Raw genomic sequence first — 27,141 nt, forward strand, 5'->3', positions numbered from 1 at the left:
TCAAAGGAGCCTTTTGAGCAGGTCCCTCTGAGCAGTGGCATAGCGAGGGCGGCTGACACCCGGGGTGGGTCGCCGCTGCACACCCCCTCCCGGGTGCAGCGCGGCGCACCCCCCTCGGCGCACGCACCCCCCCTCGGAACGCATTCTTACTACTGGCACTCCGCCCTGAGTGCACGTCGTCGCTGGGAGCTGCGTCGGCTCCACTGGTTCCCTGCTCTCTCTGCCCCGGAACAGGAAGTAAACTGTTCCGGGGCAGAGAGAGCAGGGAAGCAGCGCAGCCGACACCCCCCCCAGTGGCGTGCACCCGGGGTGGACTGCCCCACCGCCCCCCCTTCCGACGCCACTGCCTCTGAGCATGCATTCCTTGTTTTTTTCTTGCACACACTCTGGTTCTTCACTTGTCACTTTGAGAGAAGACAACTACTTCTCTCTCTCTCTTCCTCTCTGCAAGCAACAGAAAAGGAAATTGCTGCAGAAGCAGTTTCAGGAATGCCAGAGAAATACAGCACATTGGCAGCAAAGGACATGACGCTGAACCGTGGCGGGCTTGCTTCCAGAATATGTGAGCTCATGGATTGAGTGTGAAACGGCAATGTAGAGACAGAGACTCATTTTGTGGCCTCATTTCAGGGGCTGAAATGCAGGGCTATGTGCAAAACACAGTGATATAAAATTGTGATCAAAGCAATAATCTACTTGATGAATATTCTCCTTGCAAACATCCCTAAAAAAATATAGGTATGTGGTTTACTGCTAGCTTGACATTCTTTTTACACATCCTGTTGCAGCAGTTCTCAACCCAGCCAGACAAGTTTTCAGGTTGTCCACAATGCATATGCATGAGCTACATTTACATATACAGCCTCCTTAGTATGCAGATCGATCTCATGCATATTCATTGTGGCTATCCTGAACAGGGCCACTGAGAGGGGAGGGGGCAAGATTCCCTAGGCCCGGCCTCAAAGGACGGGCCCGGCACCAATAAGGTTTCCAATAACCCAGGTCCGGGCACACAGGAGCAGGAGAGTGATAGACCAAGGGAGGAGCAGATGCAGGAAGGCAAAAGGGGGGGATGGGTGGCGGCAGAGGCTCGAGTGTGCGGGGGAGGTGGCAGTGGCGGCCCTGCCACTGCCCTGGACCCGGCTCTGTCTCTCAGCGGCCCTGATCCTGAAAACCTGTCTGACTGAGGACTGGGTTGAGAACCACAACCCTACTGCATTCCTTGCTTATCTCTTGTCTTGATTATGGTAATAGGTCCAGTAGGGTTTAAAAAGATCAGCAACCCTGCAGAATGCGGCGGTCTGCCTGTTGCGTGGGGCCAAACATTTGATCATATGACACCTTTGTGGGTGCAGAATCATTGGCTGCCTGTACGCCATCGTATAGATTTTAGGTTGCTTATTGTAGTGTATATAAAGCTCTTCATGATGGTAACCCTCTGTATTTATTTGACTTGACAGTTTCCTACATTCCTGGGTAGACATTTAGGAGGCTTCTTGGATGTTAACTGATAGTTCTGCCTGTTAAGTGTGTTTGATTGGCAACACCTGTAACAGTGCTGTTTTTTTTTTTTTTGGCTGGTCTCGATTCTTTGGAACAAACTGCCCTCTCAAATTCAGGCAAAATTGTCTTATCAGAAGTTTAGGACATTGTTAAAGGTCCATTTTTTCCAGGCTGCTTTTAGGGGTTAGGGTTAGGAGGGCTGGTGTAGGGGACAGTTGCCTGTATGACTGTTTGTTTTTGTCTGCTTTTTGTTGTCGGATCTTTACGATTTGTATTATCACACTTTTCTGTTTTTATTGTAGCTCTGTTCCTTTCTTTATTTTGTCTGTAAACTGCCCTGATCTGCTTTTGAATTGGCAGTATATCAAATGTAAAATAAACCATAAATATAATTGCTTCGCAGCTTCAAAAGAGAGCTTAGTGCGTCCTTAAATTTCTGATTCTATTTTCTTCATTAATATTTTGCAGTGCATGTTCTCGATGAAGGCTAATGCCTCTCTCTCTTTCTCTCTTTCTCTCGCTCTCTCTCTATATATACAGTGGGGGAAATAAGTATTTGATCCCTTGCTGATTTTGTAAGTTTGCCCACTGACAAAGACATGAGCAGCCCATAATTGAAGGGTAGGTTATTGGTAACAGTGAGAGATAGCACATCACAAATTAAATCCGGAAAATCACATTTTGGAAAGTATATGAATTTATTTGCATTCTGCAGAGGGAAATAAGTATTTGATCCCTCTGGCAAACAAGACCTAATACTTGGTGGCAAAACCCTTGTTGGCAAGCACAGCGGTCAGACGTCTTCTGTAGTTGATGATGAGGTTTGCACACATGTCAGGAGGAATTTTGGTCCACTCCTCTTTGCAGATCATCTCTAAATCATTAAGAGTTCTGGGCTGTCGCTTGGCAACTCGCAGCTTCAGCTCCCTCCATAAGTTTTCAATGGGATTAAGGTCTGGTGACTGGCTAGGCCACTCCATGACCCTAATGTGCTTCTTCCTGAGCCACTCCTTTGTTGCCTTGGCTGTATGTTTTGGGTCATTGTCGTGCTGGAAGACCCAGCCACGACCCATTTTTAAGGCCCTGGCGGAGGGAAGGAGGTTGTCACTCAGAATTGTACGGTACATGGCCCCATCCATTCTCCCATTGATGCGGTGAAGTAGTCCTGTGCCCTTAGCAGAGAAACACCCCCAAAACATAACATTTCCACCTCCATGCTTGACAGTGGGGACGGTGTTCTTTGGGTCATAGGCAGCATTTCTCTTCCTCCAAACACGGCGAGTTGAGTTCATGCCAAAGAGCTCAATTTTTGTCTCATCTGACCACAGCACCTTCTCCCAATCACTCTCGGCATCATCCAGGTGTTCACTGGCAAACTTCAGACGGGCCGTCACATGTGCCTTCCGGAGCAGGGGGACCTTGCGGGCACTGCAGGATTGCAATCCGTTATGTCGTAATGTGTTACCAATGGTTTTCGTGGTGACAGTGGTCCCAGCTGCCTTGAGATCATTGACAAGTTCCCCCCTTGTAGTTGTAGGCTGATTTCTAACCTTCCTCATGATCAAGGATACCCCACGAGGTGAGATTTTGCGTGGAGCCCCAGATCTTTGTCGATTGACAGTCATTTTGTACTTCTTCCATTTTCTTACTATGGCACCAACAGTTGTCTCCTTCTCGCCCAGCGTCTTACTGATGGTTTTGTAGCCCATTCCAGCCTTGTGCAGGCGTATGATCTTGTCCCTGACATCCTTAGACAGCTCCTTGCTCTTGGCCATTTTGTAGAGGTTAGAGTCTGACTGATTCACTGAGTCTGTGGACAGGTGTCTTTCATACAGGTGACCATTGCCGACAGCTGTCTGTCATGCAGGTAACGAGTTGATTTGGAGCATCTACCTGGTCTGTAGGGGCCAGATCTCTTACTGGTTGGTGGGGGATCAAATACTTATTTCCCTCTGCAGAATGCAAATAAATTCATATACTTTCCACAATGTGATTTTCCGGATTTAATTTGTGATGTGCTATCTCTCACTGTTACCAATAACCTACCCTTCAATTATGGGCTGCTCATGTCTTTGTCAGTGGGCAAACTTACAAAATCAGCAAGGGATCAAATACTTATTTCCCCCACTGTATATATATACTTGAATTTACCTTGTCTATTCGCTGGCACATGAAAGCTCCAAATCACTAGGAGTCTGCCATGGTTTCCAGAAGAACTAGCCAACCTAAAATGGGAATGTCAACACTTTGAAAGACAATAGAGAAAGAACAAACACATATCTAAGAAACTTAAATGGAAGTCTGCCATTCCGGTGCTATAAAAAGAAGGTTACTGATTCCAAACGAGAGTCTAATAGGCCAAGAGGTTCTTAACAGTAAAAAAAATCTCTTCTCATTAGTTAAAATCCTAACCTTACTAATTCTGGTGAATTTATGTATCAAGCATGCCCATCTGGTGGTTGGGAGGCGGGGATAGTGCTGGGCAGACTTATACGGTCTGTGCCCTGAAGAGCATAGGTACAAATCAAACTAGGGTATACACAAAACGTAGCACACATGAGTTGTCTTGTTGGGCAGACTGGAAGGACCGTGCAGGTATTTTTCTGCCGTCATCTACTATGTTATGTTATATCCGCCCAAGAACTAGCTGATCGTTTCTCAAAAAAGATCATTCAAATCAGGACCGAGCTATCTAAAGCCACCCCAACCGAGGAAAACAGTCTACACTGCGACTCAACTTCAGTTACTGGGGATTCCCCAATCCAAGATCACAAAGCGGATCAGAACTGGGAATTCTTTCAACCATTGACATTTGAGGAAATCAGATCACTACAGGGAAAAGTTCACGAGCACACTGCTCCCTGGACCATTGCCCAAAATCCTTGTTCCCATTCATCTCGGTTGAGGCAATTCATTGATTACAAGACAGACTCAGTGAACTGTTAAAATCTGTCTCTCTTCCTTCAGAAATGGGCAAAATTGTTCTTACTCTGCTGTTGAAGGGTTCTGGTCTTGATGTATCATCGGCAGCAAACTACATCCAGTGGCTAGTATACACCTCTTTTCACAAAAATACTAGAAACCTATATCAGCAAACAATTCTCCTTGTACCTGAATAGATCTATATTGTTCACAATTTGGCTAGATGACCAAGGGGTAAAAGGGGGCAATCAGAGAAGAGAAAGCCATATCGGAGAGATTAAATGAATTCTTTTCTTCGGTCTTCACCGAGGAAGATTTGGGAGAGATACTGGTGCCAGAAATGGTATTCAAAACTGATGAGTCGGAAAAACTGAATGAAATCTCTATAAACCTGGAAGATGTAATGGCGCAATTTGACAAATTAAAGAGTAACAAATCTCCTGGACCGGATGGTATTCATCCCAGAGTACTGATAGAATTGAAAAATGAACTTGCGGAACTATTGTTAGTAATAAGTAATTTATCTTTAGAAATCAAACAAAATAAAACATGGAAAAGAAAATAAGATGATACCTTTTTTATTGGACATAACTTAACACATTTCTTGATGATTAAGTTATGTCCAATAAAAAAGGTATCATCTTATTTTCTTTTCCATGTTTTATTTTGTTTGATTTCTATTGATAACCTTTAAGAGTGGATTAACACGGCTACCAAATCTCTCTAATTTATCTTTAAAATCAAGCATGCTACTGGAAGATTGGAGGGTGGCCAATGTAATGCCAATTTTTTTTAAAGGTTCCAGAGGAGAACAGGGAAATTATAGACCAGTGAGCCTGATGTCAGAGCCGGGCAAAATGGTAGAGACTATTATAAAGAACAAAATTACAGAGCATATTCAAAATCATGGATTAATGAGACAAAGCCAACATGGATTTAGTGAAGGGAAATCTTGCTTCACCAATCTATTACATTTCTTTGAAGGGGTGAACAAACGTGGACAAAGGTGAGCCGGTTGATATTGTGTACCTGGATTTTCAGAAGGCGTTTGACAAAGTACCTCATGAAAGACTCCAGAGGAAATTGGAGAGTCATGGGATAGGAGGTAGGGTTCTATTGTGGATTAAAAACTGGTTAAAAGATAGAAAACAGAGAGTAGGATTAAATGGTCAGTATTCTCAATGGAGAAGGGTAGATAGTGGGGTTCCCCAGGGGTCTTTGCTGGGACTGCTGCTTTTTAACATATTTATAAATGTTCTAGAGATGGGAGTAACTAGTGAGGTAATTAAATTTGCTGCTGACACAAACTTACTCAAAGTTGTTAAATCACAAGAGGATTATGAAAAATTACAAGAGAACCTTATGAGACTGAGAGACTGGGCATCTAAATGGCAAATGACATTTAATGTGAGCAAGTGCAAAGTGATGCTTGTGGGAAAGAGGAATCCGAATTACAGCTACATCATGCAAGGTTCCACGTTAGGAGTCACCGACCAGGAAAGGGATCTAGACGTTGTCGATAAAAACCTTCTGCTCAGTGTGCAGCGGCGGCTAAGCAAGCAAATAGAATATTAGATATTATTAGGAAAGGAATGGAAAACAAAAATGAGGATGTTATAGTGCCTTTGTATCGCTCCATGGGGCGACCACACCTCGAATATTGTGTTCAATTCTGGTCACCGCATCTTCAAAAATATATAGTAGAATTAGAAAAGGTACAGAGAAGGGCAACAAAAATGATAAAGGGGACGGGACGACTTCCCTATGAGGAAAGGCTAAAGTGGCTGGGGCTCTTCAACTTGGAGAAAAGATGGTTGAGGGCAGATATGATAGAGGTCTATAAAATAATGAGTGGAGTGGAACGGGTAGATGTGAATCTCTTGGAGATAGTGATATTCACCTTGATTTCCCCTGACGCAGCCTAGAAAGGTGAAACAGGGTATCCCCTGTTGGGATCTACAGAGTTGCAGTTTGCAGAGAATACTACCCCTCTCCTCAAGTCGCTTCACTAGCTCCCTATCCGTTTTTGCATCCTGTTCAAACTTCTACTACTAACCTATAAATGTATTCACTCTGCTGCTCCCCAGTATCTCTCCACACTCGTCCTTCCCTAAACCCCTTCCCGTGCACTCCGCTCCATGGATAAATCCTTTTTATCTGTTCCCTTCTCCACTACTGCCAACTCCAGACTTCGCACCTTCTGTCTCGCTGCACCCTACGCCTGGAATAAACTTCCTGAGCCCCTACGTCTTGCCCCATCCTTGGCCACCTTTAAATCTAGACTGAAAGCCCACCTCTTTAACATTGCTTTTGACTCGTAACCACTTGTAACCACTCGCCTCCACCTACCCTCCTCTCTTCCTTCCCGTTCACATTAATTGATTTGATTTGCTTACTTTATTTATTTTTTGTCTATTAGATTGTAAGCTCTTTGAGCAGGGACTGTCTTTCTTCTATGTTTGTGCAGCTTTGTAGCGCTATAGAAATGCTAAATAGTAGTAGTAGTAGTCTCTTGTAACCAGATCTAATAGTGTGATGTCATAATGCCTCAGGCCACCAATAAGAGCCAACCTCATCAGTGATGTCACAATGGCTTGATTGTCCTATACTTGGCTCACTTTTATTACATAGCTCTTTGAGCAGGGACTGTCTTTCTTCTATGTTTGTACAGCGCTGCGTACGCCTTGTAGCGCTATAGAAATGCTAAATAGTAGTAGTAGTAGTAGCTGGTGGCAACTGATGGTGCAAATGCTATAATAGTGAATATATCCAAGATAAGTACCACAGTGTGGGCTTTAGTATTTTGCTTCACTTAATACATTCTGGATCTCCTTAATAGCCCAGTGTAAAATTAATTTAAGAGAAGCTTAATGACTATTGTTCAACCAAGTTAAAAACCTTTGTAAATCACTGGAAGAACCATTCCATAAAAAGAATATATCGTCTATGAATCTGACTGCGTCGTCTTCTCTCCCAGCTCCTTCCGCTGCTTCAGTCCAGTTTCTTCTCTGCATGTTTCATGCTTGGTTCCTATCTCACACTTGATTCCTGAAGCACAGTTCCTGCTGTATCTGTGATTCCTGATCCTGCCTGGCCGGAGAGGTCCTGACATACTGCACTCATTGTTTGGCGAGGGGAACTTCTATAAATCCAGAATATGTATTTACTATTAACACCAGGCCGGGTCAGAGGACCAGTATTTTTTGTATCAGAGTATTTCATTGCTCCAGTTTTGCTTACTTTTCATTTCTTTATTCTAAATTTCATTCTTTCTTCTTGGGGCAACCACCTGGCCAGTGTTCTGAGTTTGGTGACTCTCCCTCCCAACTCCTTACCAGAGAGAGCTCTCCCTTTTGCCTTCAGGTGAGGGAAGGGCCATCTCATCCCTTGCCTTGAGTTGCCTTGGGGGATGGGGGTGACATACAGCTGGCGGTTCACCTGGACCATCAGTTACTCTTCAATCCTTGCTCTTATGCTCTCTGCTTTAAATTAAGCCAACGCATTTTTTACCAGTGGGAATAGTTGTGGAAATCTGCCTCTCCCAGCTCTGTGGTGTACAGCAGTGGCAAAATAAAGAGCAGAGCCCACGAAAATTGCCTGGAGGAACCTCCAGAAGCAGTATAGCATCTGTGACTGGGGGAAGAGGGGTTGGTGGTTGAGTGGCTAGGATGGGGGAGGGCAGACTTATACGGGGTCTGTGCCGGAGCCGGTGATGGGAGGCGGGACTGGTGGTTGGGAGGCGGGAAATACTGCTGGACAGACTTATACGGTCTGTGCCCTGAAAAAGACAGGTACAAATCAAGGTAAGGTATACACATATGAGTTTATCGTGGGCAGACTAGATGGACCGTGCAGGTCTTTTTCTGCCGTCATCTACTATGTTACTATGACTGAAGCTGCAATGAAGGACTATGGAGAATCTGTTTTTTTGTTGTTGTTTTTTAAGTCCTGCAGAAAACCACCAGTTTACTGTACTGACAATAACAGTAGGAAGCAGATCTCCCCTCACAGTTGCTAAACCTCTTGTCCTCTGAACTGCGGATTTTCCTTTGTTTTTCCAGATGAAGCAGAGAATTCTGAAATACACAATAGTATCTCAAACCAGAACAATACTCCAGTGTCTCACTGAACAAGAGACAATAGGAGGGGCGCTGAGGTCGACTCTGCTCTTTCACTGCAGGGAAATGGGTGGCCGCCTTTCTTTCCTTTTGTACAGAATGCTGGGTGTGTGCAGAAAGGATGCAGAGCCCCTCCCGATAAGCTCTTTGCTCTAGATGACAATGGAGCTATTGTCTCTGGGACTCTTTTGTCTGCTGTAAAGTTCCTGTGGATTATTCCTCTTATCTCCATTTAACATAGCAGTAGATGATGGCAGATAAAGAACTGTATGGTCCATCCAGTCTGCTTAACAAGATAAACTCATAGCATAAAGTATGATATACATAGTAGATAACGGCAGAAAAGGACCTGCACGGTCCATCCAGTCTGCCCAAAAGATAACTCATATTTGCTGCTTTTTGTGTAAACCCTACTTTGATTTGTACCTGTGCTCTTCAGGGCACAGACCGTATAAGTCTGCCCAGCACTATCCCCGCCTCCCAACCACCTGCCCCTCCTCCCAACCACCGGCTCTGGCACAGACCGTATAAGTCTGCCCAGCACTATCCTCATCTCCCAACCACCAGCCCTGCCTCCCAACCACCAGCTCTGGCACAGACCGTACAAGTCTGTCCAGCACTATCCCCACCTCCCAACCACCAGCCCCACCTCCCGATCTTGACTAAGCTCCTGAAGATCCATTCCTTCGGCACAGGATTCCTTTATGCTTATCCCACGCATGTTTGAATTCCGTTACCGTTTTCATTTCCACCACCTCCTGCGGGAGGGCATTCCAAGCATCCACTACTCTCTCCATGAAAAAATACTTCCTGACATTTTTCTTGAGTCTGCCCCCCTTCAATCTCATTTCATGTCCTCTCGTTCTACCACCTTCCCATCTCCAGAAAAGGTTCGTTTGCGGATTAATACCTTTCAAATATTTGAACGTCTGTATCATATCACCCCTGTTTCTCCTTTCCTCCAGAGTGTACATGTTCAGGTCCGCAAGTCTCTCCTCATACATCTTGTAACGCAAATCCCATACCATTCTTGTAGCTTTTCTTTGCACCGCTTCAATTCTTTTTACATCCTTAACAAGATACGGCCTCCAGAACTGAACACAATACTCCAGGTGGGGCCTCACCAACGACTTATACAGGGGCATCAACACCCCCTTTCTTCTGCTGGTCACACCTCTCTCTATACAGCCTAACAACCTTCTAGCTAGGGCCACCACCTTGTCACACTGTTTCGTCGCCTTCAAATCCTCAGATACTATCACCCCAAGATCCCTCTCTCCGCCCGTACCTATCAGACTCTCCCCGCCTAACACATACGACTCCCGTGGATTTCTATTCCCTAAGTGCATCACTTTGCATTTCTTCGCATTGAATTTTAATTGCCAAACCTTAGACCATTCTTCTAGCTTCCTCAGATCCTTTTTCATGTTTTCCACTCCCTCCGGGGTGTCCACTCTGTTACAGATCTTAGTATCATCCGCAAATAGGCAAACTTTACCTTCTAACCCTTCGGCAATGTCACTCACAAATATATTGAACAGAATCGGCCCCAGCACCGATCCCTGAGGCACTCCACTACTCACCTTTCCTTCCTCCGAGCGAATTCCATTCACCACCACCCTCTGGCGTCTGTCCGTCAACCAGTTCCTAATCCAGTTCACCACTTCGGGACCTATCTTCAGCCCCTCCAGTTTATTTAAGAGCCTCCTGTGGGGAACCGTGTCAAAGGTTTTGCTGAAATCTAAGTAGATTACGTCCATAGCTCGTCCCTGATTCAATTCTCCTGTCACCCAATCAAAGAACTCAATGAGATTCGTTTGGCACGATTTCCCTTTGGTAAAACCATGTTGTCTCGGTCCGGATCTTGCATACTACATATATATACTTGATCTTGATTTTGTCTTTACCATTTTCAGGGCACAGACCATAGAAGTCTGAGCAACACTGGCCTTGTTCTCCAGTTGCGGAAGCTAAATCTGTCCAGCCACGATCAGGGCACAGACAGTAGAAATCTGCCTGTTACTGAAGCTCAGCCGAGGGAAGTCTTGCCTCACCAATTTGCTTCATTTCTTTAAAGGTGTGAATAAATGTATGGATACAGCTGAGCCGGTTGATGTAGTGTATCTAGATTTTCAGGAAGGTTTTGATAAGGTTCCTGATGAGAGACTCCTGAGAAAATTAAAGAGTCATGGGATAGGAGGCAAGGTTCTGGTGTGGATTAGGAATTGGTTATTGGATAGAAAACAGATGGTAGAGGTTAAGGTCATTTCTCTCAATGGAGGAGGGTGAACAGTGGAGTGCTGCAGGGATCTGTACTGGGACCGGTGCTATTTCACATATTTATAAATGATATGGAAATTAGAACGACGAGTGAGGTGATCAAATTAGCAGATGATACAAAACTATTCAAGGCTGATAAAACACGTGCAGACTGTGAAATATTGCAGGAAGGCCTTAGGAAATTGGAATACTGGGCATCCAAATGGCAGATGAAATTTAATGTGGACAAATGCAAGGTGATGCACATTAGAAAGAATAATCTGATGTTTCTTGATGCTAGGGTCCACCTTGGGAGTCAGCGATCAAGAAAAAGATCAGGGTATCATTGTAGATAATATGCTGAAATCCTTTGCTCAGTGTGTGGTGACAGCCAAACAAGCAAACGGGATGCTAGGAATTATTAGGAAAGGGGATGATGAATAAGACCGAAAATATTATAATGCCTTTGTATCGCTCCATGGTGCATCCGCACCTTGAGTATTGCGTTCAGTTCTGGTTGCCGTATCTCAAAAAAGATATAGCAGAATTAGAAAAGGTTTAAAGAAGGGTGACCAAAATGATAAAGGGGATGGAACTGTTTCCGTATGAGGAAAGGCTAAAGAGGTTAGGGCTCTTCATCTTGGAAAAGAAATGGCTGAGTGGGATATGATTGAGGTCTACAAAATCCTGAGTGGTGTAGAACAGGTAAACGAGTAAAAGTGAATCATTTTTTAATGTTTCAAAAACTACAAAGACCTGGGGACACTCAATGAAGTTACACGGAAATACTTTTAAAACAAATAGGATGAAATGTTTTTTTACTCAATGAATAGTTAAGCTCTGGAACTCGCTGTTGGAGGATGTGGTAACAGCGGTTAGCATATCTAGGTTTAAAAAAGGTTTGGACAATTTCCTGGAGGAAAAGTCCATAGTCTGTTATGGAAGTGGACATGGGGGAAGCCACTGTTTGTGCTGGGGCTGGTAGCATGGAACGGTGCCACTTACTGGGTTTCTGGCAGGAACTTGTGACCTGGATTGGCCACTGTTGGAAGCAGGATTCTGGGCTGGATGGACCATTGGTCTGACCCAGCAGGACTATTCTTATATTCTTCAAAGTAAGACTAAATGATCAGGTTTCCTAAGGTAAACAGCTAAATAGTGCCTTAGGGGTCTGTGCTGGGTTCACTGTTGTTTAACATTATCCATTAATGATCTGGAAAAGTAAGCAACAAGTAATATGATCACATTTGTAGATGACACAAAATTATTCAGTCGTTTTAAAAAATAAAATAGATTTTGAAGAACTACAGAAGGTCCTTGCGTGACAGAGAAGTGGGTATTAAAACGACAGATAAAATTTTGTTTAATTATTTTATGTTATTCAGGCATTTGGTACCACCATTAACAAAGTGTCAAGGGGCTTTACATAATCAAAACCAAAAGCACATTACAAAGACCAGACCAAACACAACAAAGCAGATGGACAATAGAAGACAACAGCAATCACTGTGTAAACAGGAGGAACAGTGGAAGGGGATGAATAACACAACAGAAATAGCCTGGACAGTATTAGCAGTACACAAAGGGAAGGGAAGAGACTAAGAAAAAAAGCTGAGGATTAAGGAAATTACAAATAGATTGCCAAGAAGTGCAGAGTGATGCACTTGGGGTGCGGAAATCCAAAGGAGATGTACCAGATAGGAGGAGAGAGATTGATAAGCACAGCTCAGGACAGGAACCTTGGGGTGATGGCGTCTGAGGATCTCTAGGTCATGAAACAATGTGACAATTTAGTGACCATGGCCAGAAGGATGCTGGGCTGCGTAGAGAGGGGTATAACCAGCCAAAGAAAGGAGGTGCTGATGCCCCTGTATAAGTCGTTGGTAAGGCCTCACTTGGAGTATTGTGTTCAATTTTGGAGGCCATATCTTGCTACGGACGTAAAAAGACTTGAAGCAGTTCAGAGAAAAGCGACCAAAATGGTAGGGGGTTTGTGTCGCAAGACATATGAGGAGAGACTTGATGACCTGAACGTGTATACCGTGGAGGAAAGGAGAGACAGGGGCGATATGATACAGACATTAAATATTTAAAAGGTATTAATTTACAAAGAAACCTTGTCCAAAGACGGTAAGGTGGTAGAACTAGAGGACATGAACTGAGGTTGCAGGGGGGCTGACTTAGGAATAATGTCAGGAAGTATTTTTTCATAGACTGGGTGGTACATACCTGGAATGCCCTCCCGCGGGAATTAGTAGAGATAAAAACGGTAATGGAATTCAAAAATGTTGGGGTAAATACAAGGAAATCCTGTATAGAAGGCCTGGAACTAAACAAGCTTATGTCAGACGTGAGTTCTTGTACCAAGTAGAGCGCTGCTGAGCCCGGTACTCGGGCCAGGTTCTGCTTGGTGGCTGGACAACCCCGGGTTTCACCTGCGCTGACCATCGTTCCCCAGAGGTTGAGTGCGGGCAGCCTGCAGGACTTACGGGACAGAGCTGGAAACGGGGTGATGAATGTATTGGCCAGGCAGGCAGCAGGTAGAGTAATCCAGGTACAAGTGGCAGTCAGTAGGCAGGCGGCAGGCAAGTGAGTAATCCAGGTACAGGTGAAAGTCAGTAGACAGGCAGAAGGGTGTTATTATTATTATTTATTACATTTGTACCCCGCGCTTCCCACACAATGCAGACTCAATGCGACTTACATAGTAATTTTAAATACAAAGTTAAGAATAGAATTTTCAATAAAACAGTAGTAAAACAACGTAAAGTCAAAAGTCAGTAGGCAGGCGGCAGGCAGAAGGGTAATGCAAGCAAAGTCAGCAATGAGGGACCAGTAGATAAGAAGCAGACTACAGAGTTAGAAACACCTACCAAAGTAGAAGCCGAAGCAAGGAGTCCAGGGAGAGCTCAGCTGATAAAGTGCTGGCGTCTGACATCAGCAGAGAGAAGGGGCACAGCCATAGGACAAGAGCAAGAGAAGGAGGAACCGGAAGACCAATAGGAGAGAAGCAAGGGAAGCCAGGCAGAGGAAGAGCAGACCCAGGTAGGTGGAAGCAAAGCAATCAAGGAGCCTGGAAGCCAGACAGAGAGAGAGAACAGAGCCAGGTGGGGGGAAGCAAAGCAATCAAGGAGCCTGGAAGCCAGTTAGAGAGAGAGAGCAGACTCAGGTGCATGGAAGCAAATCAATTAAGGATTCTGAAACCACCGCTCTCTGAACAAACCCAGAGAGGACTACAAACGCAAGGCTCAGGCAGTGTCAGTCAAGTGTGCGTGTTGACGGGACCCCACGCAGTCCGAGGACACCACTTGTGTTGAGGTAGGGGACATGTCAGCTTAGCAGTGATTAGATGGCAAAACACTAGTAGTTGGGAAACGAAGCCAGTACCGGGCAGACTTCTACTGTCTGTGCCTTGAAATTGGCAAAGACAAATCAAGATCAAGTATATGTAGCATATTTTATAATATGATTTTGTCATGTTGAGCAGACTGTGTGGACCATGCGAGTCTTTATCCGCCGTCATCTATTATGTTACTATGTAAATTTTAGACAATAACCTTGTCTTCAACACAGATTTGAACCTGTCTCCAAGTGAAGCTCCAGCAGATGTTTAATGTGAAGTGCCAAGGCTGGGTTTAGCGTTCCAGGAACTGGATCTTGGAGTCATCGTGGACAATGTCATGAAATCCTTTCCTCGTTGGGTGGTGGTGGTAAGAGCAGAACGTTCAGAATTATTAGGAAAGGAGTGGAGAATCTTACGGTATAGATGTCTCTGTATCGCTCAATGGTGCAAGTGTGTAGTGTTCTGATTGCCCAATCTCAAAAAAGAAATAGGGTAGATTCAAGAAAGAGCGGCAACATTTAGGTGCTGGGTTGATGTGCACCAAGTGCAGTTCCACGTGAAACTACCGTATCGCATACTAGTGAATGTCTGCAGTTTTGCGCATGTCGAAGGCTGGTGTAAGTTCTCACACCTAACCATTGGCAGTTAGATGCATAACCCATAGTATTCTCTATAATCTGAGTGCCCCTGACCTGCCCATGCCCCCTAGTATTTGCGTGTGATAGAGTTGGTGCATGCAGCGTAGGGCAGTTGTGCATGTAAATGTTCTAGGCATATGTTTAGGTTCAAGTTTATTGACTCTGGGGAATAGTGTGAGTGCTGGGTAGGTGGGGGGAGGTGGCACCAGAAAGCAACATTTCTGAATAGCTCTGGTTCGCCTGCAGGTGCCAAAGTCCAGTGTTTGGGACTGATGGACCAGTTCAATGCTGTTCAGAGGCAGGAGGAGGCGCTCTCGAGTGCAGCTGCTAGTGGTATTGGGCAATCTTTGACTTCTCTGGACTGTGCTTAAGCTGAGCATCACCTGAGCTGCTGCCCCTGCAGGGTTCTGATTCTGCTGTGGTTGTGCCTGTTTCAAGTCCCAGATTAGAGAGAAGTATATGGAGCATGCTGGATTGCTGGACTGGTACCCTGCCCCCCTCCAGATGCCTAAAACATAGGAAGCAAAATTAGCAAAGGCATTGGTGATGAGTGAAACAGGAATTCCTACAGCAAAAGAGCATCAACACTTCTCGGAGCAAGAACACAGCAGTCAGTAGCGCATGGGTCTCTTGGGACTGGTTATTTATATACCTTGAAGTGGCTTTCCCCAATAACATTTGGGATCATTCACATTAGTCTCTGTTACACCCAGGGATGTGCTGGTAAATTGTTAACAGGGGGCTCTCTCTCCCCAGCAAAGTAAAAGAGAATTCAGGAGGGGCCCCAAGCCCACATTTTGGGATCCATTTGTTAAAGTAGCCATGGAGAACAGGCTCCCAAAATTCTTAAAAACTTAACAAACGGCTCTCCAGAGCCTGTGAGAGTCTGCTCCAGCACACTACTGGTTACACCCCAAGTGAGGACAAATGAAAGAGTAACCTAGAGTTTAGAGCAAGGGGCTGAGAATCAGGGAAACCCAGATTAAAACTTATTGTGGCTCCTTGTGATCTTGGACAAGTCATTTAACCCTCCATTGCCTCAGGTACAAACAGAGATTGTGAGCTTTCTAGGGACAGGGAAAATACTTACCTGAAGCACATCTTGGAAAAAGGTGTGAGCTAAATGCAAAAATGAAACTTATTTCTAAGTTATATACTGCCTGCAAGCCCAAAAGCTATCAAAACAGTATACACTGCTTGAAAAACCCATCGAGCATTATGGTCAAAATGGAGGCTCCTCTGACTGGCTAGAGAGGCTGCTTTAATACACAAATTCAGAGCAACTATTCATACATGTTGGAAGTGAAGGGAAGCCTGGAGCATCTGGAAATGGCTACATTTTTGCTTCCTAAGGATAATTGTATATTACTTCCCAAGTTAGAAAATGCCAAAAGAACTTGAGATTTCTCAACTTTTCCAGGAATCGAGCGTATTAATCCATATGAAATGCAGAAGAAATTTGAAGATCTTCCAGCTTTTCATTGGGTGTACTATGTACCGGAGTCGTTTGGCCTACAGGACTTGGAAGAAGAGGTTCATTGGCACTCCACGTTCCCTGGAAAGTTTGAACTTGACTGAGATTGTGGAAAGATCTAGGAAGAACTGGCCCACAGAGCCACCATGATTGCTACATTTGTGCTGGAATATGATTGCGATAAGTACATAAGTAATGCCATACTGGGAAAAGACCAAAGGTCCATCGAGCCCAGCATCCTGTCCCCAACAGCGGCCAATCCAGGCCAAGGGCACCTGGCGAGCTTCCCAAACGTACAAACATTCTATACAATCAAGCCATTGTGACATCACTAATGAGGTTGGCTCTTATTGGTGGAATGAGCCACTATGACATCACAATAGGTTAAATCACTGCTCTATGTAATAAAAGTGAGCCAAGTAGAGGACATAAGTAATGCCACACTGGGAAAAGACCAAGGGTCCATCGAGCCCAGCATCCTGTCCACGACAGCGGCCAATCCAGGCCAAGGGCACCTGGTGAGCTTCCCAAACGTACAAACATTCTATACAATCAAGCCATTGTGACATCACTAATGAGGTTGGCTCTTATTGGTGGAATGAGCCACTATGACATCACAATAGGTTAAATCACTGCTCTATGTAATAAAAGTGAGCCAAGGAGAGGACATAAGTACATAAGTAATGCCACACTGGGAAAAGACCAAGGGTCCATCGAGCCCAGCATCCTGTCCACGACAGCGGCCAATCCAGGCCAAGGGCACCTGGTGAGCTTCCCAAACGTACAAACATTCTATACAATCAAGCCATTGTGACATCACTAATGAGGTTGGCTCTTATTGGTGGAATGAGCCACTATGACATCACAATAGGTTAAATCACTGCTCTATGTAATAAAAGTGAGCCAAGTAGAGGACATAAGTAATGCCACACTGGGAAAAGACCAAAGGTCCATCGAGCCCAGCATCCTGTCCCCGACAGCGGCCAATCCAGGTCAAGGGCACCTGGCAAGCTACCCAAACGTACAAACATTTTATACAAGTTATTCCAGAAATTGTGGATTTTTTCCAAGTCCATTTAGTAGGGACATGTTTAGTAAAGTGTACTAAAAATTAGCGTAGGCTTTGGTACATGCAAACCGATAGCCTAGGCCTGCATTAATACTACTACTACTACTTATCATTTCTATAGCGCTACTAGACCTGCTAAAATAGCCAGTGTGGTAAATGTTCCATACTACATGGCAGATGACGTTTAATGTGAGCAAGTGCAAGGTGATGCATGTGGGAAAAAAGAACCCGAATTGTAGCTACGTCATGCAAGGTTCCACGTTAGGAGTTACGAACCAAGAAAGGGATCTGGGTGTCGTCGTCAATAATACACTGGAACCTTCTGCTCAGTGTGCTGCTGCGGCTCGGAAAGCGAATAGAATGTTGGGTATTATTAGGAAAGGTATGGAAAACAGGTGTGAGGATGTTATAATGCCGTTGTATTGCTCCATGGTGCGACCGCACCTTGAGTACTGTGTTCAATTCTGGTCGCCGCATCTCAAGAAAGATATAGTAGAATTGGAAAAGGTGCAGCAAAGGGCGACTAAAATGATAGCGGGGATGGGACGACTTCCCTATGAAGAAAGACTAAGGAGGCTAGGGCTTTTCAGCTTGGAGAAGAGACGGCTGAGGGGAGACATGATAGAGGTATATAAAATAATGAGTGGAGTGGAACAGGTGGATGTGAAGCGTCTGTTCACGCTTTCCAAAAATACTAGGACTAGGGGGCATGCGATGAAACTACAGTGTAGTAAATTTAAAACAAATTGGAGAAAAGTTTCTTCACCCAACGCATAATTAAGCTCTGGAATTCGTTGCCAGAGAACGTGGTGAAGGCGGTTAGCTTGGCAGAGTTTAAAAAGGGTTTGGACGGTTTCCTAAAGGACAAGTCCATAGACCGCTACTAAATGGACTTGGGAAAAATCCACAATTTCAGGAATAACTTGTACAAAATGTTTGTACGTTTGGGTAGCTTGCCAGGTGCCCTTGACCTGGATTGGCCGCTGTTGGGGACAGAATGCTGGGCTCGATGGACCCTTGGTCTTTTCCCAGTGTGGCATTACTTATGCACTTATGTACTAACTGCTGAGCATGGGATGGGGCAGTGACTAGGCAAGTCATGAGCAAAGACTGTCAAAATACCGTGGGTGCACTTAATGTCATTTCGAGAGGTGGCATTAGGTCCATCTGCGTTAATGGTGCTTGACAGTAATGAGCACGGGGAGACCATGTGATATGTGCACGGGAATGCTGGACACGTCCCAACAGTTCCTGCATGGCCTCAGTGACATTGATCGAAACCTCTAACTGTATCAGCCCTTCAGCCATTTGTGACCTAATGAATGTGGAGCTGGAGTCTTGTCTTTATAACCATTACAAACACAGCCGCTTATGACATTTTGGTCCGGTTGAGGATTAAATCAGGAATCCTCTATGCATGGCTGTTTCAAGGGATGGGCACAATGGGAGACTCCCCCCCCCCCCCCCCTTGTGTGCCAAGCTGGGGCAGGGGAAGGGCACTGCACAACTCTTGGAATCAGTCTATAAGTCTGTCAGCAGTTAAGCTCAATTGAGAGAGAAGCTGCCAAAAACAGCCCTTTGGTCTGGGTGTCTTTTATGCAGCAGCTGCTCTTCCAGTGGATGCTGGCCCGGCTGTACTGCTGCCTGGGAGTGAGTAGGGTGGCACCTCACTTGATTCTGCTTCACAAAATTGAACCAGTCTTGGTTTGGGCCCATTGCATGCAGGGAATTATAGTCCTGACTTTCTCTAGAAGTTCCCTGTCTCTCATCCACCCAGCTCCCATGTTTCACACCTTACCTTACTCACCCCACCCTCTTCCTGTGATGACTGTCATTGGAATGCTTTCATGTTTCACTTACATATACTGTTATTTATCAACATTTGCTTCTTTCTGATCTGAAGAAGGGTTACCTTAAAAAGCTAATCAAAAATGTATTGTTAGTCCAATAAAAAAGGTATCATCTTATTTTCTTTTCTATGTTTTGTTTTATTTTCTGTTTATTACCTTTAAAAGTGGACTAACAGGGCTACCACCACATCACTGTACTCTAGAAAATCAGAATTACAAGTTCCTGCATGCAATGGGGCAGAACCAGGGACTGGATCATCATCCACTTTGAGTTAACCTGGGTGAAGTAAGTGGTAATTAGAAGTGAGGCCGGTTTGGGCTCCTCCTTCTGTGATCTGGTTCCCCAGCACCCAGTGGGTGTAACCAGTCCACCAGGGAACATATTTGAATATGCAAATTTAGTAAAACATTTGGCACTGAAAAGATAGCAATGAACAAATCCATGAAAGTAAGATATGCAAACCTGGATGGAAGGAGAAAAGGATAAACAGTGCTGGGATGGGGGGAGGTGTAAAGCCAGGGAGGGCTGTTCTCACCTATAAGCACAAACATACACCTGAACTGTGAAGGAGGCAGAAACCCACAGCTCTGCTGGGAAGCACAAAGCCCAGCCCAGAAACAATTAGCCAAGAAGGAGCAGACAAAAGAGGAAGGTGGAGCACAAAGGAGCAGGAATGAGATAGCATGCAAAGTCAAAGAAAGGGGAGCCTGGGAGGACAAAGGCAGAGGACAATAGCCCCTGGGCGCCTGCCACCCAACAATAGGGACAGTGACAGCCACACAATGGGCCCTGTGTTCCCCACAGACGTTATCTCACTGGCTCCTAGCAGCACCAGGCATCAGGTTTCTATTTCCAGCCTCTGCCTTTGTTTGTTGCACAGAAAGACCAGCGCCTTTCGCCTTTTTATTTTTTTTTGCTGCAGGCTCAGAGACACTTGAGTCCTGCATTCACTTCATGCTAATTGGGAAAAAAAACCCTGCTGTAAAATCCTAATCTGATAGGAGATAGTTTTTTGGCCCATTTCCTTGGCTACTTCACACTAGCAGGTCAGTGCAAAATTCAGGCCCCCTCCTGCCTCACACAACATGGAGTATCATCTTTTTATAATCCATAATCAATAGAAATCAAACCAAATAAAACATGGAAAAGAAAATTAGATGATACCTTTTTTATTGGACATAATACATTTCTTGATTAGCTTTCAAAGGTTGCCCTTCTTCCTTAGATCGTTTCACTTATAAGCAGTGCATTTTTACTAGCGAAAGAGGTGCCGGTACTCAAATGTCAGGCTACCCTTCAGGGGTGGGATAATCACTGAGGGACCCACCCCATAATAGCCAGGCCCCCCCGAATCTATAACAAGGCGAAATTGGCGTGTAGAGCCTTAGCTCTTTGATTAAAACTTGGGGTCCATGGGTCAATTTTAGCAGACAATGGAAAAGGTGCCGGTACTCAGTAACCCCAAGTACCCCCTCAAATTAAGCCCTGCTTATAAGTACACAAGTAATGCCACACTGGGAAAAGACCAATGGTCCATCGAGCCCAGCATCCTGTCCACGACAGCGGCCAATACAGGCCAAGGGCACCTGGTGAGTTTCCCAAACGTACAAACATTCTATACATGTTGTTCCTGGAATTGTGGATTATGTATACTGTCATCTACCACATTTGCTTATTTCCGATCTGAGGAAGAAGGGCAACCTTCGAAAGCTAATCAAGAAATGTATTAAGTTATGTCCAATAAAAAAGGTATCGTCTTATTTTCTTTTCCATGTTTTATTTGGTTTGATTTCTATTGATTACCTTCAAAAGTGGGCTAACAGGGCTACCACACCTCTTTACTATGTCTGTAAGAAGCAACTTTGATGCCTCCCCTAGATTCCCCAGAACAAGGTTTCTGATCTCAAAACTGCTGCTTCAGGAGTTAATTACTGTGGGGCTGATGATCAAAACTCCAGCGCAATTCTGAAGAACAACATCCTAATGCTCAAAGCTAATGACATGCAAATATAGGCGCGTTCATAGCGTTGAGCATTAGGGAGTTCGGCAGGAGGATTGTGCTTGGCACATGCGAGGAATAGTTCAGCAGTAAGCTCAGCTCCTGTGCGCATGCGCCTGGTAAAACCCGAACATGAAAGGGAAATGGGACTTGACATACCACCTTTCTGAGGTTTTTGCAACTACATTCAAAGCGGTTTACATATATTCAGGTACTTATTTTGTACCAGGGGCAATGGAGGGTTAAGTGACTTGCCCAGAGTCAGAAGGAGCTGCAGTGGGAATTGAACTCAGTTCCCCAGGATCAGAGTCCGCTGCACTAACCACTAGGCTACTCCTCCACTCATTCCACCAATAAGAGCCAACCTCATCAGTGATGTCACAATGGCTTGATTGCCCAATACAGTTCCCCAGGATCAAAGTCCACTGCACTAACCACTAGGCTACTCCTCCACTCATTCCACCAATAAGAGCCAACCTCATCAGTGATGTCACAAAGGCTTGATTGCCCGATACTTGGCTCACTTCTGATATTGTGATGTCATAAGGGAAAGGGGGGGGAGGGAAATGGGACTTGATATACCACCTTTCTGAGGTTTTGTAACTACATTCAAAGCGGTTTACATATATTCAGGTACTTATTTTGTACCAGGGGCAACGGAGGGTTAAGTGACTTTCCCAGAGTCACAAGGAGCTGCAGTGGGAATTGAACTCAGTTCCCCAGGATCAGAGTACGCTGCACTAACCACTAGGCTACTCCTCCACTCATTCCACCAATAAGAGCCAACCTCATCAGTGATGTCACAATGGCTTGATTGCCCGATACTTGGCTCACTTCTGATATTGTGATGTCATAAGGGAAAGGGGGGGGGAGGGAAATGGGACTTGATATACCACCTTTCTGAGGTTTTGCAACTACATTCAAAGCGGTTTACATATATTCAGGTACTTATTTTGTACCAGGGGCAACGGAGGGTTAAGTGACTTTCCCAGAGTCACAAGGAGCTGCAGTGGGAATTGAACTCAGTTCCCCAGGATCAGAGTACGCTGCACTAACCACTAGGCTACTCCTCCACTCATTCCACCAATAAGAGCCAACCTCATCAGTGATGTCACAATGGCTTGATTGCCTGATACTTGGCTCACTTCTGATATTGTGATGTCATAAGGGAAAGGGGGGGGGAGGGAAATGGGACTTGATATACCACCTTTCTGAGGTTTTGCAACTACATTCAAAGCGGTTTACATATATTCAGGTACTTATTTTGTACAAGGGGCAATGGAGGGTTAAGTGACTTGCCCAGAGTCACAAGGAGCTGCAGTGGGAATCGAACCCAGTTTCCCAGAATCAAAGTCCACTGCACTAACCACTATGATACTCCTCCACACATTAGCATCCGTTTTCTTCTTAGGCTGCATATAAGCATTTTTAATTATTTTTTCTGGATGCATATATTTAGATGCAAGTACACCAGTGTGTGCTTTTTTTTTTTTTAAGTATGGCCCCTTTAAATGTAGATGCAGGACAAGAACGCCAGTGTGTGCTTCACGTTCACGTCTGCTGTTTCTCACAACCAGCGCTCAAGGGCTTGCATGGACTTCCTTCTGCTTCCAAAAGCAACCAAAACCAGTAGATTTTGCAGAAAGAGCCATGAGAGAAGCATGAGAATCTGCTCGGACCTGGCGTTATTCTTTACAGTGGTACATAAAAACATAAGAGTAGCCATACTGGGTCAGACCAGTGGTCCATCTAGCCCAGTATCCTCTTTTCCAAACAGTGGCCAAGCCAGGTCACAAGTACCTGGCAGAAACCCAAATTGTGGTAGCACTCCATACTACAAATCCCAGGGCAAGCAGTTGCTTCCCATGTCTGTCTCAATAGCGAACTAAGGACTTTTCCTCCAGGAATTTGTCTAAATCTTTTTTAAACCCAGATACCCGAACCACTGCTACCACATCCTCCGGCAAAGAGTTCCAGAGCTTAACTATTCATTGAGTGAAATAATATTTCCTCCTATTTGATTTAAAAATATTTCCATGTAACTTCCTTGAGTGTCTCCTAGTCTTTGTACTTTTGGGACGAGTGAAAAATCGTATTTACTTCTACTCATTCTACATCACTCAGGATTTTGTAGACCTCAATCATATTTCCCCTCATCCGTCTGTTTTTCCAGCTGAAGTGCCCCAACCTCTTTAGCCTTTCCTCATATGAGAGGAGTTCCGTTGCCTTTATGGTTTTGGTCGCTCTTCTTTGAACCTTTTCTAATTCCACTATATCTTTTTTGAGATACGGTGACCAGAACTGAACGCAATACTCAAGGTGTGGACGCACCATGGAGCGATATAAAGGCATTATAGTATTTTTGGTCTTATTCACCATCCCTTTCCTAATAATTCTTAACATTGTGTTTGCTTTTTTAGTTACCGCCGCACACTGAGTAGAAAATTTCAGCGTATTATCTACAATGACACCCAGATCTTTTTCTTGAGCGCTGACCTCCAAGGTGGACCCTAGCATCAGATAACTATGATTTGGATTATTCTTTCTAATCTGCATCACCTTCATTTGTCCATATTAAATATCATCTTCCATTTGGATACCCAGTCTTCCAATTTCCTAAGGTCTTCCTGCAATATTTTACTGTCCGCATGTGTTTTAACAGCCTTGAATAGTTTTGTATCATCTGCAAATTTGATCACCACACTCGTCATTCCAATTTCCATATCATTTATAAATATATTAAATAGTACCTGTCCCAGTACAGATCCCTGTGGCACTCCATTGTTCACCCTTCTCCATTGAGAGAAATTACCATTTAACCCTACCCTCTGTTTTTTGTCCAATAACCAATTCCTAGTCCACACAAGAACCTTGCCTCCTGTCCCAATGATTCTTTAATTTTCTCAGGAGTCTCTCATGAGGAACTTTATCAAAAGCTGTCTGAAAATCTACATACACTACATCAACCGGCTCACCTTTATCCACATGTTTGTTCACACCTTCAAAGAAATGAAGCAAATTGGTGAGGCAAGACTTCCCTCTGCTGAACCCATGCTAACTCTGTCCTATTAAACCATGTTTGTTTACATGTTCTGTAATTTATTCTTTATAATAGTTTCCACTATTTTTCCCAGCACCGACGTCAGCCTTACCGGTCTATAACTTCCCGGATCTCCCCTTGAACGCTTTTTAAAAATCGGTGTCACATTGGCCACCCTCCAATCTTCAGGTACTATGGACGATTTTAACAATAGGTTACATATTACAGCAGATCAGCAATTTTATGCTTGAGTTCTTTGAGTACCCATGGATGTATGCCATCTGGTCTAGGTGATTTACTACTCTTTAACTTGTCAATTTGGCTCAGTACATCTTCCAGGTTCACTGAGATTTCTTTCAGTTCTTCCACATCATCACTCTTGAAAACCATTTCCGGTACAGGCAGATCTGGTGGTTGGGAGGCGGGGCTAGTGCTGGGCAGACCAATACGGTCTGTGCTGGGGCTGGTGGTTGGGAGGCGGGACTAGTGCTGGGCAGATTTATACGGTCTGTGCTAGGGCTGGTGGTTGGGAGGCAGGACTAGTGCTGGGCAGACTTATACGGTCTGTGCCAGGGCTGGTGGTTGGGCGGCGGGGATAGTGCTGGGCAGACTTATACGGTCTGTGCCAGAGCTGGTGGTGGGAGGCGGGGCTGGTAGTTGGGAGGCGGGGATAGTGCTGGGCAGATTTATACGGTCTGTGCCGGGGCTGGTGGTTGGGCGGCGGGGATAGTGCTGGGCAGACTTATAGGGTCTGTGCCAGAGCTGGTGGTTGGGAGGTGGGGATAGGGCTGGCCAGACTTATACGGTCTGTGCACTGAAGAGGACAGTACAAATAAAAAAGTAGCACATATGAATTTATCTTCTTGGGCAGACTGGATGGACCGTGCAGGTCTTTTTCTGCCGTCGTTTACTATGTTACTATCTCTTACATCTTCTTTGTAAAGACAGAATCAGAGAATTCATTCAGTTTCTCTGCTATGGCTTTGTCCTCCCTGAGCGCCTCTTTTGCTCCTTCATGATCTAAGGTAAGGTAGTTTTGTTTCAGATGCTCATTTCTGATCATTGGGGAGGAATAGAAAATGACCTCATTTAAATGAGCTTGACTACATTTGCATGCTATCTGTGCTAAGGCCTGGCACATTCATTGTTTGCTGCGCTAGACCCCTCTGATCATTCGGCGCTGTTAAATGCGGGCGCTAGGATGGCGCTAATAGCCTCAGGCGCCCACATTTACTTTTGATCGTCGGAGCCTTTGTGATTTCTGTGGCTTCTGCAGAGGAAGGTCTGACAGGCAGATGCTCAGAACTTCCACGGTAAAGCCGACTGCGCAGAACCCATACTGCTAGAACAGTGCAGAAAACTAGCTCGCCGATACTCAAAGGAAATGGTATTCAAATTATAAGCGTGCTGTAAAAGCGAAAGCAAGAGGGGACGTGCTTGGCGCATGCGCAGTAGAGTTTCATGGTAAGCTCAGCTCTTGTGCGCATGCGCCAGGCAAACCCGAAAGTGGAGTTCACATTAGAGCCTGTTTTCTGCACCTTTAAATATCAAAACCGGCAGATTGTAAAAAAAAAAAAATGTGAGAATTCTTCTCTCCAAACATCTTAAAGCCTGCTCTGAGCTGGTGTTATTTTTTCAGCGGTAAGGGCGGGCTTTGTTTTGTGCGCTGTTCTCTGAGCATTGGGAGGGAAGAGGAAATAACCATTCACTTGTCTCTTAGATTGTAAGCTCTTTGAGCAGGGACCGTCCCTCTATGTTAAATTGTACAGCGCTGCGTAACCCTAGTAGCGCTTTAGAAATGTTAAGTAGTAGTAGTAGTGGTCATTAACATCTTTTGACTACATTTGCATGCTATTTGCACTAATCTTGGCACGCAGGCTGTCTCCCGCGCTAGAGCCATCTGAGTATTCTGCGCTCACCAATGCCAGCGTTACTTTTATTTATTTATTTGTTTCAAAATATTTAACAAGAATTCTTCTTGTCAAGGAAATACAGCCAAGAATTTAAAAAAAGAAAAAGAAAAATATTTCTTTACAATTAGCTTAAGTTAAATACAACTGTGGAAATCCCACTTCAAGAATTAAACCAAAAGAAACTTTCAGCTAATGTTAAATTTCAAAGTAAATATGTTACGCTTTCTCAGACCACAATATTGGGGGGGGGGGGGGGGGGGGTGAATGAAAAGAGAAGATTACTATACATTAGTTTTTAAAGACAATGCTGCTTATACCTCCTTTATAAATTAAGATGTTATTATTTCAGTTGTTTCATATCTAGGAATGACTTTAACTGATCTAGTGAATAAAAAGCATATTTTGTATTTCCCAACTTTACTATACATTTACATGGATAAGCTGGCGTTACATTTTGAGCATCAGCCTGTCAGCTATCCTTTGGTTGCGGAACTGAATGTCTTCGGGATCATTTACATCTCTTACTTATGCTTTTGTGCTTCACTCATGTCTTTTGATATTTGTCAACATTTGCTTAATTCTGATCTGAACAAGAAGGGTTAACCTTCCAAAGCGAATCAGAAAATGTATTGTTAGTCCAATAAAAAAAAAAGGTATCATCTTATTTCCATGTATTAACTCTTACCTAGAAAGCTAATCTCAGAAAAGACCCTGTGCTCCAGCAGCCCTCATTCTCCAGGTTCACACCCTGAGTGTGACCTTGCCAACTGCTGGTGGCAGCTGTGTTCTCCCTTCTTTCATCCTTCACTGTCCACTTCCAGCTACAGCTTTGGAAATCACAGGGCAAACCAGTTCAACATACTGGCCTCAGTTTCTGGCTATGAAAGAGACCATCACTGTCTGTTTTTCAATGCATGCAACAGTCCTTCGGTCTGTCCCAACCAGAAAGAAGTCATAAAGAACTTCAGTACACTCCAAACTTCATTTTTCATTGAAGTATTTATATATTAAA

The sequence above is a fragment of the Microcaecilia unicolor genome, chromosome 12 (assembly GCF_901765095.1).
Source record: "Microcaecilia unicolor chromosome 12, aMicUni1.1, whole genome shotgun sequence".
Taxonomy (NCBI): Eukaryota; Metazoa; Chordata; class Amphibia; order Gymnophiona; family Siphonopidae; genus Microcaecilia; species Microcaecilia unicolor.